This window comes from Gossypium arboreum, chromosome 2 (assembly GCF_025698485.1).
Source record: "Gossypium arboreum isolate Shixiya-1 chromosome 2, ASM2569848v2, whole genome shotgun sequence".
Lineage (NCBI taxonomy): Eukaryota > Viridiplantae > Streptophyta > Magnoliopsida > Malvales > Malvaceae > Gossypium > Gossypium arboreum.
The window spans coordinates 56,663,332-56,677,793 of NC_069071.1; positions in this window are offsets into that span (position 1 = coordinate 56,663,332).

The following is a 14,462-nucleotide window of genomic DNA, read 5'->3' on the forward strand; positions in this document are numbered from 1 at the left end:
TTCCATGGCATAACAAGGATTTGAACCATGGCTAACATGAACATCAAGTTAGCAACTAAAACATGCATGAATCTCATGATACAACCTCATACATACCTTAATCTTGATGCAAGTTTAGCCAAATCTCCTTCTAGATCTCTTCTAAACTAAAAGATGGTGCAAAAATCCTACCTTCTTCCTTAGTAATTTCGGCCAAAAAGGAAAGAACAAGGATGAACAAAATTTTCTTTTCTTTTCTTTCACTCACGGCACAAGGGGGAAAAGGATGAGCAATTTTTTGATTTTTTGTTTCTCATCCAACATCATTAGTTTTTTATCATTTAACACATCATGCATTAACAAAACATGTTTCAACATGTTTTCTTTGCCCATAAACCATGTCATGGCCGGCCACTAAGCTTCTTTTGGGGAAATTTGACATGCAAATCCTTTATTTTTGCATGCATGATCAACTAGTCATCACACATCTTCCCATCATACTTTCAAAGTTTACTACTAGGTCCTTTCTAGTGAAATTTACCTTTATAACTCTAAATCGAAACATCAAAAATGTCACACATGAATACACACATATTATAGGCATCAAAATAAATTTTAAATTATTTTTATGCCTCGGTTTTGTGGTCCCGAAACCACATTCCGACTAGGGTCAATTTTGGGCTGTCACAAATGTCATGACATATGTATCCTAGCTATTAAGGTTCATACGGGCTTTCGGACGTCTTAACTCAATCGAGACAATTTTGTAAATAAAATTCCCAAGCATATTTGCATTCGACCAACATATATATAAGATCATATATTTCATTTCAGCATATAGATCTCATATTTATTCAAATTTAACAACATGTATTTGCGGACGATGAAAATTGGAACGGAACAGCTAGTTGACAACCTTAGTTTTCCCCTGATCTATAACACCCCTTACCCGTATCCGAAGCTAGGACAGGGCTCGAGGTGTTACCGGACTTAAACATTCCCAAACATGCAAAATCGGGCCATAAAATTTCATCCAAATTAAAACTTTCCAAACACATGTAAATTCTCCCTTATACAGGCATTCGAGGCCTAAAACATACATCGGGGTGGTTCGAGACTAAATCAAGGACTTTAGAAAGCTCTGGGAAAACTTAGAGAAATTTTCATGAAATAGGGTCACATGCCCGTGTGGACACAGGACACGCTCGTGTGTCTTCAACACGCCCGTGTCCTCAGGCAGTGTAACTCTTTGTTTATGATATCAGCAAAACAAATTGACCCACACGGCCAAGCTACACGCCCATGTGCTAGGCTGTGTCTCTGCCCGTGTAGCCAACACGAGAGCACATATCAGGAATCCTATGTCATGACATATGTATCCTAGCTATTAAGGTTCATACGGGCTTTCAGACGTCTTAACTCAACGAGACAATTTTGTAAATATAATTCCCAAGCTTATTTGCATTCGACCAACATATATATATAAGATCATATATTTCATTTCATCATATAGATCTCATATTTATTCAAAATTAACATGTATTTGAGGACGATGAAAATTGGAACGGAAAAACTAGTCGACAACCTTAGTTTTCCCTTGATCTATAACACCCTTTACGCGTATCCGAAGCCGAGACAGGGTTCGAGGCGTTACCAGACTTAAACATTCCCAAATAAGCAAAATAGGGCCATAAAATTTCATCCAAATTAAAACTTTTCAAACACATGTAAATCGTCCCTTATACAGGCATTCGAGGCCTAAAACATACATCGGGGTGGTTCGAGACTAAATCGAGGACTTTAGAAAGCTCTGGGGAAACTTAGAGAAATTTTCATGAAACAGGGTCACACACTCGTGTGGACACAGGGACACGCTCATGTGTCTTCAACACGCCCGTATCCTTAGGCTGTGTAACTCTCTGTTTATAACGTCTGCAAAACAAATTGACCCACACGACCAAGCCACACGCCTGTGTCGTCCAAACGGCTGAGACACATGGCCTTGACTCTACCTGTGTAGCCAACACTTAGGCAATTTTCCAAGCCTTATGTTGTCCTTAATTCTCTCCCATACTTATACACATTATAGACACACATTATGACATCAATTTAATGGTTAATCATCCTTTAGTAAAATTCCGTTAAAGCATTTACATGTTGTCATACATGTGTTTATTACCTATACTCATGTTACACCAAGTTAGACCTTCCAATTCACATTCTACAATTGTCCGTATTCAATCATTATCAACTTACTACCATGCCACATGTTCATTCCATGGCCACGACCACCTCGAATGGTCTTAGAGCATTCATCACGTACATGTGTTATACTAATCATTCATAACAACCAATTATAAACACATCACAAACATTAACACATAGCAAGAATAATTAGGTTTACAAGCCATAACCATTTAAGCCACATCTCATTGCCATATACAATAAATTAATATAAGCCGATACATTTGGCTAATCATAACAACATCTAACATAAAAACTAGTCCTTATACATGCCACTCACTGGAAAGTATTTAATACACATATGACAATACTCTGGAGTTGTTGGCTTGATCGTGTGATGTTGCCTTTGACGGTCTCCAACCCCGAGCTGACCTGAGAACGCTAAGGAAATGGAGAGGAGGGAGTAAGATTAAAACTTAGTAAGTCCATATGAAAATAATAACAAATTATCAACATGGTTCCATGAAAATGTAATCATAATTACACTTTTGCTGATTTTCTGGTCATGCTGTTTTCTCGAGTCATAGTTACTAATTTATTTATATCCGTAGGTACAAAACTCCAAATTAAGATCTGTTAATTTTATCTAAAACTAGACTCATATATATTCTTACCATAAAATTTTAAGAATTTTTGATCTAGCCAATAAGTACAATTTATTCATTAAATGTACCCCTGTTTCACTATTTGATTGTTCCAACCTCTCTTCACTAAAAATTATTTATCTCATGGTACCGGACTCCAAATTGAGAAGCGCTAATTTTATCCAGAAACTAGACTCACATATATTCTTACCATAAAATTTTCATAATTTTTGGTTTAGTCAATTAGTACAGTTTATTCATTAAATATACCCCTATTTCACTTTCCGACAGTTCTGACCTCTCTTCACTAAAAATTATTTATCTCATGGTACAGCTCTCGGATGTTGTCCCCATCAATTCCTCTTGAAAATATACTCATTTAGGATTTTAAGCATGCAGATTATGACCCATCATTATTTTTGTATAATTTTTAATGAATTTACCAAATCAGAACAGGGGATTTCAAAATCATTTTGACCCTATCTCACAAAAATCAAATTATCACAAAACATGAAATTCTTTTGCCTTCATCGTTTCTTTTATGAGAAAATAGGATAATTAAGCCTTAATTTCATGTCTTATTCAACCTCTAATTAAATTTCTACCATTTTTGGTGATTTTTCAAAGTCAGACAATTGCTGCAGTCCAAAATTGTTCTATTACAAAATTTCACTTACTTTATTCTATCTTACCAAAAGATTCGCTCAACTATTGAGCACATTGCTAACAACTTTTCACATAGATATACTTGCACTTATTCATCACATAGTCATGTACATATGTATTTTCAATTAGTAAATTTCCCGTTGAAATCATCGGAATAATAACAGATACTCGGTGGCTTGTGCATATACCACCCCTATAACCGAAGCTCTCTGGTACGCATAGTAGCCTGCACTTAGTACAACACATGCGACCTATCAATCTGGTACACGTAGTAGCCTGCACTTAGTACTACACACGTGACTTAACCATCTAATACACGTAATAGCCTCCACTTAGTACTACACACGTGATCGAAGTTAATGGGTACGCATAGTAGCCTGCACTTAGTACTACACATGCGACCTATCAATCTGCTACACGTAGTAGCCTGCAGTTAGTACTACACACGTGACTTAACCATCTGATACACGTAGTAGCTTGCACTTAGTACTACACAAGTGATCGAAGTTAACGGGTACGCATAGTAGCCTGCACTTAGTACTACATATTCGACCTCTCAATCTGCTACACGTAGTAGCCTGCACTTAGTACTAAACACGTGATCGAAGTTAACGGGAACGCATAGTAGCTTGCATTTAGTACTACACATGCGACCTATCAATCTGGTACACGTAATAGCCTGCACTTAACACTACACACGTGACTCACAACGAATCATTTGTATCTTCTCTATTCCGAAGGTTCAATCGGGAAATTCTTCACGTTTCAACATTTTACTAACTCGTTCTTAGTCAATTCTGATTCGTAGTTTACATCAATTGATCATCCTATAGGCAGCCACATCTCATATAATAACAAAAGATAATAACATAAAAAGAATCAAAATATTATTTACATACCAACTTACTCGTTTCAAAGAAACATCATATTCCATTAAACTTCCAAACCTTTACCGGACGTACTCGATTTGTAGCTTCATTCACATAGCAATATCTCATAATCACATGGCATTGCAACATTTTCAGCATAATAGCAAAACATGAAGAACATGTTATATCATCAAAAGAATCATATAATACCAAATTATGCACATATATATACTTACATCTCGTGTAATGTCGAAGCATTAGCATTCAAATACAGTTTTGCATTATTAAAATCACATGAACTTACCTCGAGTTCGAGTACAACTATATATTCTGATTTAGTCCATAATCTCATTCATTTCCAATCTATGCCCAAATCTCAGTTTCCTTGATCTATAATACCACATTTAGCTTAATAATTAGTCACATTATTCATATGGGTCCAAAAATCACACTTTTACAAATTTACATTTTGACCCCTAAACTTTCACATATTTGTACTTTGTCCTCTAGGCTCGTACAATGATTTTTATTCAATTTCCTTGCATTTTAAGCCTAGTCGAATCATTTTCATAACTATAGCACCGCCTAATTTCCACTAAATCACACTTTTATGACAAATTTTGTAACTTTTACAAAACGGTCCTTTTTAACAATTTCACCGAAACTCACTTAGTAAAAGTCGTTTATTACACACTGAGCATTCATATTCTTCCATTAGACATCAAAAAACATGCATGTAATCCATGGGTAAATTTTGAAACACAAACCCTAGCTCAAAATATGGGTAGAAATAAGTAGATCTTGTTACGAGGATTTCAAAAACATAAAAATCATTAAAAACGGGGCTAGAATGGACTTACAATCGAGCTTGAAAGCCGGAAAAACCCTAGCTATGTATTTTCCATGCAAGTTTCGACCATGGGGTAGAAGATGGACAAAAATTGGCTTTTAATTTTGTTTTTAATTCATTTTAATTACTAGATTACCAAAATACCCCTAACTTAAAAATATTCTATTTCACTCATGTCCATTTTTGTCTAACAAATTATCCAATGGTCTACTTACCATTTAAGGGCCTCCAATTTTAAATTTCATAACAATTAGACACCTCTAACATGTAGAACTCAACTTTTTCACTTTTTACAATTTAGCCCTTTTACCCAAATTGAGTGCCCAAACGTCAAATTTTTCGAATGAAATTTTCACGAAATCATCTCGTAAAATTGTAGACCATAAAAATATAATTTTTTTTTATTGTGCCAGATTTGTGGTCTCAAAACAACTGTTCTGACTAGGCCCTAATTCAGGATATTACAACTCTCCCCCTTAAGGGATTTTCGTCCCCAAAAATCTTACCAGAAGAGTGGTTCGGTTTTCACATAAACTCCACTATCTCATAATCATCGTTGAAGAACCTTTACTCAGGCTAGTTTAATACTTAGCTCTTTAATTTCTCATACTAAAGTCATGAACAACTCTGTGTTATACAACGCATCAATCGAATCTTGACTTCTATCAGAGAACTCATGTATACAAGAGTCGAACCCATACTGTCATAGAATATGTATATACACATCATACTTGAATCCTCTCGGGTTCAAATGGCGTAGCCAGCCCGATCATCATGGCCTTAAGTTTTCTATCATTTTATACAGCCCGACAGTTCACTAGTTCAACCTCTGGTCATCATTAAAATTCAGAGCCTCAATTAGCTTTTTCAATAATTCACGATATAAATCTCGAATCTCAATCCGATTAACAAAAACTAGCAATTTACGAAAGTCAACAATCTCAAAGATATTTAATCCCATAAGTCTGATGAGCGAAAATTCAGTACTTACCAACATGATTTGCAGATTCATCAATTACTTAACAACAAGTCATATGACATCTTTCTCTTTCAAAGATAAGAATAATTCTAATATGAAATCTATAGTAATCTCATTCTCAGAGATCATACCATAACTATCTTATCATCCTTTAATAATTCAAGTCAGCTACACTATCTCAACTTAAGTCTTTCTATGATAGCAAATACTTCAAGCTATCACACTGCCCTTCTTATCTTAAAACACATCCCTGAAAATCGAGAAGTCTTTGCTCAATGCAAACTAAACTAATTTCAAGGCTTCAGTTAAAAATATTCTCGTATATTCAAATCGTTACCAACATGTAGTAGACCATTCAACTTTCACAAGACAAAAACTTTATCATTCAAAGCAACTTTAAATCATATCAAAGTCTTCTAAGATATATACACTTTCATTCAGACTATCTGTATTTTACCCGGAGAGATAAAATCTTATTCTTAGACTTGGAAAAAAAATTCGGACATAAATATCCCATTAAATCTTTCAAATAATAACCCATACAAACTGAACAACCAAGTTGGTCTTAATTATTACTTGATAAAGTTTCAGGAAATCCTTCCTTTCAGTTGTCAAAATGATTTAATATGTAATCATGCAAAATTCACTCATCATACTAATCAAAGTTCATTTCAATTGCATTAGCTCAAGGTAATATAAATGTTCCCAATCGAAGGAATTAACTTGATTAACTTTCTTGAGAAAAGAAATCCATCATACAAGCTGATACTAGCAATTTCACCACTTTGCCGATGTCAAATCCTTCATGAAGATTTAGAGAAATCCAAATACTAGAATTACCACATTACTATGATCAGAGCATAAGCATAGTCACACTTGACATGATTATCACAACTGAAGAACACACTGTAGATATGAGCTGTGGTTGATAAAATCCAGATATAGATAACAAGAAAACCAAGATTAAGAAGTCCAAGATAGATAAATCCAAGATAAGGAAATCCAAGATACAATATCTTAATGAAAGACCTAGAACAAAGCTCGTAAGAAAATATGGAAGATTTCAATAATTTCCCAGAAGAAAGAAGTCCAGAAGAATACATCATTCAAGCCTATTGGAACTAAATGCAACAAGGATAATGTACCTTCCCATATATATATATATCGAACAGAGCATCCATTAGAAGGAACAGAATCATAACATTAGGTACATTATCTCATAAAATCCCAATAGACGGAACGTAATAGAATGCTAGAGGGAAAATAGAGCAATATAGATTATATACTAGTCAGAATATCAATACTTTCGTCTTATTCCAAGATTAGAAAACATTTTCACACGACAACAATTTATCTGAAAATAGAATGAACTCATAGAGTACCTCAAGAGAGACAGTCATAATCTGCTTACTATAATTACCACATTCCAATATCTTACATGTCAAGATTTATTACTCCAACTATTTTTGTTATTACTAATCCCACATTATGATTTTCATTGAAGAAGATTGGTTCAAAAGAAATTCCAGTTAATACGTTTCTCGACATCGCACTTTACTAGCTCTGTCTTTACTTATCAATCCAATTAATCTCTGATCATAGTTATAATCATTCTACAACTGAACTCTTTGGTCTCATACTTGTGAGCTTATTCGACACTGATCTTATAAAATCCTTTACAAAACACCACTCTGGTAAGGGGTATGGGGTAAGGTCCCTACCTTGTTTCTCATACACAACACTATTTCATCATCATAGTAACATTTTCACAAGCATATCATCCACTTCATGCAAACTATTATTCACGTTCGTATGACACGAACTTTTCAGTTATCTTATTTAAACCAGTGCATTTATGCATGCATTCTATGGATTTTGAATAACTTTACTTATACCATTCATTCAATCAAACAAGTCATGCACATAACATCTTATAAGGGCCAAACAAACATGGATAAGTATGTCACAATCAAAACTTTTATCTGGCACTTCATCATATACATATCATTACATTCACATGAATCAATCCATCAATTTAACGTAAATAAGTTCATTACATTACAATCCTTTGTCTCATTCAAAGATATCGTTAAAATTCATCAACATTCAACGTCCTATCGGGAAAATGATATTTTTATCTGTAACATGATATTATAAACCTTTATTAATACCTTTATGAATTTCTTTTTATCACATTCACTTAATCAAATAAGTCAAATACACAACATCATATGAATATCAAACCAGCATGAGTATTCCTCATAACATAAACTTTTATCTCACATGTTATCACATACATATCATGAAATTTTATTTATATTTTTCTGAGTTTAGGCTCATAATAACTGTACTTTACCCAAATACCATAGCTTCACATTTAACATGGTCGATGTAGCTCGGTTGGAGAGTACCTCTGTCTAAACAAGATGGTTCTCATTCGCGTTTGGAGACATCACACTATCACTGATTGGTAGCATGTATAGCTAGACTCTCATTCATGCTAGGTTAATCTGAGAACCGACTAAACCATAACTCTGATACCACTAAATGTAACACCCCTTACCCATATCCGAGGCCAGGAAAGGGTTCGAGGCGGTACCAGACCTAAACATTCACGAACATGCAAAACCAGGACATAAAAATTGATCCAAATTAAAACTTTTCAAACACATGTAAATCGTCTCTTATATAGGCCTTCGAGGCCTAAAACATACATCGGGGTGGTTCGGGACTAAACCGAGGACTTTAGAAAGCTCTGGGAAAACTTAGAGAAATTTTCATGAAACAGGGTCACACGCTCGTGTGGACACAGGGAGACGGTCGTGTGTCTTCAACACGCTCTTGTCCTCAGGCCGTGTAACTCTCTGTTTATAATGTCTGCAAACCAAATTGACCCACATGGCCAAGCCACACGCCTGTGTCGTCCAAACGGCTGAGACACATGGTCGTGTCTCTGCCTGTATAGCCAACACTTACACTATTTTTCAAGCCTTATGTTGTCCTTAATTCTATCCCATACTTATACACATTATAGACACACATTATAACATCAATTTAATGGTTAATCATCCTTTAGTAAAATTTCGTTAAAGCATTTACATGTTGTTATACATGTGTTTATTACCTATACTCATGTTACACCAAGTTAGACATTCCAATTCACATTCTATGATTGCCCGTATTAATTCATTATCAACTTACTACCATGCTACACATTCATTCCATGGCCACGACCACCTCGAATGGTCTTAGAGCATTCATCACATATATGTGTTATACTAATCATTCATAACAACCAATTATAAACACATCACAAACATTAACACATAGCAAGAATAATTAGGCTTACAAGCCATAACCATTTAAGCCACATCTCATGGCCATATACAATAAATCAATATAAGCTGATACATTTGACTAATCATAACAACATCTAACATAAAAACTAGTCCTTATACGTGCCACTCACTTGAAAGTATTTAATACACATATGACAATACTCCGGAGTTGTTGGCTTGATAGTGTGATGCTGCCTTTGACGGTCTCCAACTCCGGAGATACCCCTATTTCATTGTCCATAGTTCTGACCTCTCTTCACTAAAAATTATTTATCTCATGGTACGGGACTTGAAGTTGAGAACCAATAATTTTTCCCAGAAACTAGACTTACATATATTCTTACCATAAAATTTTCAGAATTTTTGGTTTAGCCAATTACTACAGTTTATTCATTAAAGATACCCTGTTTCATTGTCTGATAGTTCCGACCTCTCTTCACTAAAAAATTATTTATTTCATGGTACAGCTCTCGGATGCTGTCCTTATCAATTCCTCTTGAAAATATACTCATTAAGGATTTTAAGCATGCAAATTATTACCCATAATTATTTTTGTACAATTTTTAATGAATTTACCAAATCAGAACAGGGGATTTTAAAATCATTTTGATCCTATCTCACAAAAATCAAATTATCACAAAACATGAAATTCATTTGCCTTCACCGTTTCTTTTATGAGAAAATAGGCTTATTAAGCCTTAATTTCATATCTTATTCAACCTCTGATTAAATTTTTACCATTTTTGGTGATTTTTCAAAGTCACACAACTGTTGCTGTCCAAAATTGTTCTATTACAAAATTTTACTTTTACATAATTTCACTTACTACATTCTATCTTACCAAAAGATTCGCTCAACTATCAAGCACATTGCTCACAACTTTTCACATAGATATACTTGCACTTATTCATCACATTGACATGTACATATGTATTTTCACTTAGTAAATTTTCTGTTGAACTCATCGGAATAATAATAGATACCCGGTGGCCGGTGCATATACCACCCATATAACTGAAGCTATCTTGTAACTTCCCGAAATAGAGCCTAGTCAAAATAGTGGTTTTAAAACCACAAATTTGACATCAAAATATTTATTTTGTATTATAATGAGGCCTAGAATATGAGAATATGCATGTGTTAAAGTTTCATCAAAAAATTCTTTGACTAAGGTGTCCAATTAGAAATTAGGGATTAAATAGAATAAATTGCAAAACTTGGATTCTAGAAGCAATTTGTATGAAATTGCTTTAGATTATAAATTAGAAGGTCTTGGAGAGCAATTTTCCCAATTTCTAAGTCTTTGGACGAAAATGGGCTCGATGGATGAAATTTTAAAGAAATGGCTTAAGGGCATTTTGGTCATTTGGCATTTTAATGAAATAAAATGGGAAAAATGAAAAAAAAAATCAGCCATTTTCTCCCTTGTACCAACTGAAACTCTCAAGCCCTCCATAGCTAGGGTTGAACAAGCTCAATAGTAGGTGCTCCCAAGCCCCGTTTTTAATGTTCTTTGTATTTTTGAAATTTCGGTAGCTTGCTCTCTCCATTTCTACCCATATTTCATGCTAGGGGTCATGTTTAAAAATTTACCCATGCATGAGTTACTTGTATTTTGATGGATTATGGAGGAATATGAAAGTTAGATGTGTGTTAAACATCTTTTCCTAGGTGATTTTCATGAAAAACCCCAAAAGGGACCTTCTTACAAAAGTTGTAAAATGTGAGGTAGAAATGTGAAAATAATGGAAATTTTGGGCTGTAATAAGAGAGAAAAATGTTTGGCTAGGCTTGGGTAAGATAGAAATTGCATGTGTTTCATTTATACGAGCCTAGGGACTAAATTGTAAAAATGTGAAAGGTTAGGGGCAAAACGGTCATTTGGACCGGGGGTGGAATTTAGACTTGAAATGTATAATGTGGAGTGTTAGTGATTTAATTTTGTTGTAAAAGACCCCGCTGAACAAATTCCAGAGGTCGATCGAGGAAAATAAAAGGTTTCGAAATAACCGAAATAGAGCACCGAAACGAATACCAAGTAAGTTTAGATAACTTAAAGTAAACTCCTAATATGCCTAATTATATGATTTGTGATTGAATGATGATTGCATTTATTGATAGCATAAGATTTCATAAAATGCATTCCTAATAATGATGTGTTAAAAAAAATTGTCTCGGTTGAGGTTAAAAAGGGAGAATTCGATGGATAAACCATGTTTTACATGTGTAATGAGATCCTGCATGTGTTGTAGAAAGGATTTAGCCCGGATAGATAATCAACTGATCTCAATTATGAAAAGGATCTAGCCCGGACGGGTGTTCCTTTGGATGATTGAGACTCCCGAAGAATACATGTGCATTATGGATTTAGCCCGGACGGGTAATCTGATCAGGGTCTAAATTTAGCCTGGACTGGTAATTCAGATTCGAGCTCATTAAAGGTGCTTGTCACAATAAAGGATTTAGCCTGGACTTGTAATCCCGACATCACCTTATGAGTTTACGATATGGGGGATTTAGCCTAGACTGGTAATCTTGCCATAAGATGTGAGGTTCGTGAGAGTGCACACCTGAAATGATTATCCTTATGAATTGACTATTAATGGATATTCCATCAAGATTTCCTAGACACTCAACAGGATTAACATGAAATACATGTAAAAAATGAAATGTTAAATGATGAGCTCATCTAAGATAATTTACATGGTGCTTTGTCATGTGACTAACTCATTGGTTGAGTGCATGTGATAGGAAACCATTTCATACTTGTTGGTTTCCTTATCTATTATGGATGTATGCTAATTACTTGGTAAGTTTACTTTCCAGTTATTCGATCTTACTAAGCATGTAAATGCTTACTCCTCTCTTTTCCCTACTTTTCAGAGCTCAATGACTCGTAAGGATTGGAAGACGGTTGGAGAGCCAACACACTATCAAATAGACCAGCTATGATATAAAAACATTTCTATTTTGTTCATTGGCATGTACAGGACCTTTGAGAATTTTGTTATTTATGTCATTTGATTTGCCAAATGAAGGCATGAAAAGATATACCTATCTTTTTGTATATGACCATGGAAATTGGCTTATTTTGAAGTAGGCTATGACTTTCAATTCTATGCATGTTTGTATTCATATGTGATGGTTTGTTTATAATTGGCAATGAGTCACAAGAACAAGCCAATTTTGAATGTGTTATAGTGACAGGGAAAACCATAAATACAAGATGGGAAAATAATCTAACATGTATGAAACCAATGATATGAGGTTTCCATGCAATAAGTTCTGCCAAGATCATTTATAAAAGTATAATCATGTTTTGCTTTATATTTGGTAACCATTAAGTATAAGTGGTGAAAAGGGTGACCAAAGGCTTGGAAAATAGCTTATTAGGGTCCACATGGTTGGACATCCGGGCGTGTGTTATGGCCGTGCGTCCCTTGCACTTAAAATTTAAAGTCAGTGTTGTACACGGGTAGGCCACACGGCCGCGTGCCATGGCCATGTTTTAAAGTCAGTGTTGCACACAGACTAAGGGCGTAGGCGTGTCCCAAACAACACGGGCGTGTGTGACCACACGGTCTATACCCACACAGGCGTGTGGAGCCTTAAAGCATGAATTTTCCAAGTTTTTCTTTGGTTCTCAGTTTAGTCCTGAACCTTTTCTAATGTATGTTTTAGGTCTCGTGAGCCTGTTTAAGGGACATAATGCATGTGAATGAGAAGTTTCAAGTTAAAAGAAATTTTATTGTTTGGTAGCACCTCGAGCTCTGCCCCGACGTTGGATACGGGTGAGGGGTGTTACATTTAGTGGTCTTAAAGCTACGGTTTAGTCAGTTCTAGGACTACTGTAGAGGATATTGAGGTTTGCTATACATGCCATTATTCGAATATTGATAGTGTGACATCTCCTAACCGTTTAAATTGTTTTGAATATAGTAAATTTCTACCAATCAAGTGCAATATGAGTCTAAGGGAGGCGAGAGCCATGCTCCAGCTTCCGTACAACGAGCTGTATCTAGTAGTAGTAGAAGGCTTATATTTGAAGGCTGGGAAGAGGCCCAGGCTACCTTCTTTGATATGATGGATGAATGGTTTGGAGATTATTTGAGGAATCTCCCCAACATACCAAGACCTCCCTCGCCCCCTAACCAACCTGATGAGGATGTGCCAGGAGGTATGGCATCGGTAAGAATCGATAAGGCCCCAGTAGATAAACTTAGAAAGTATGGGGCTGAAGAATTTAGAGCCAAAATTGAGGATGATGCTGAAAGAGCTAAGTTCTAGCTCGAAAATACTACATGGGTGTGAGATGAATTGTCGTGCACACTCGAGGAGTGCTTGAAGTGTGCTGTGTCCCTCCTGAAGGATACTGCATACCATTGGTGGAAGACTGTATCTTTGGTGGTGCCAAAGGAAAATATCACTTGGGATTTCTTCCAAGTAGAGTTTAGGAAGAAATACATTAGCCAAAGGTTTTTAGACTCGAAGCCAAAGGAGTTCCTCGAACTCAAACAAGGGAACAAGACTGTAGCAAAATACGAGAGAGAGTTCGTAAGGCTAAGTTAGTACGCAACTGAATGGGTCCAAACTGAGTCGAAAATGTGCAAACACTTCGAGGAAGGTCTGAATGAGGAAATCAAGTTGTTGATCGGAATCCTTGAAATACGGGGTTTGCGGCATTGGCTGATCGGGCCAAGAAGGCCGAGGAGCTTAATAATGAAAGAAAGCAAGCAAAGAGACATGCTCGAGTTACGAGCAAGAGGTCCAGCGATAAAATAATTTCATTTTCCACGAAGAAAGTAAGGAGCCAACATGAACGCTCCACTTCATTAGTAGGATATTCGGGTAGAGCGAGAGGCTCTAAACAATGAAGTCAGAAGTCTTCCTCCCTGATGGTGACTAGTGTGGGGAGTGTAGATGATCAAAAGCCGAAGTGTAAGAGTTACAACA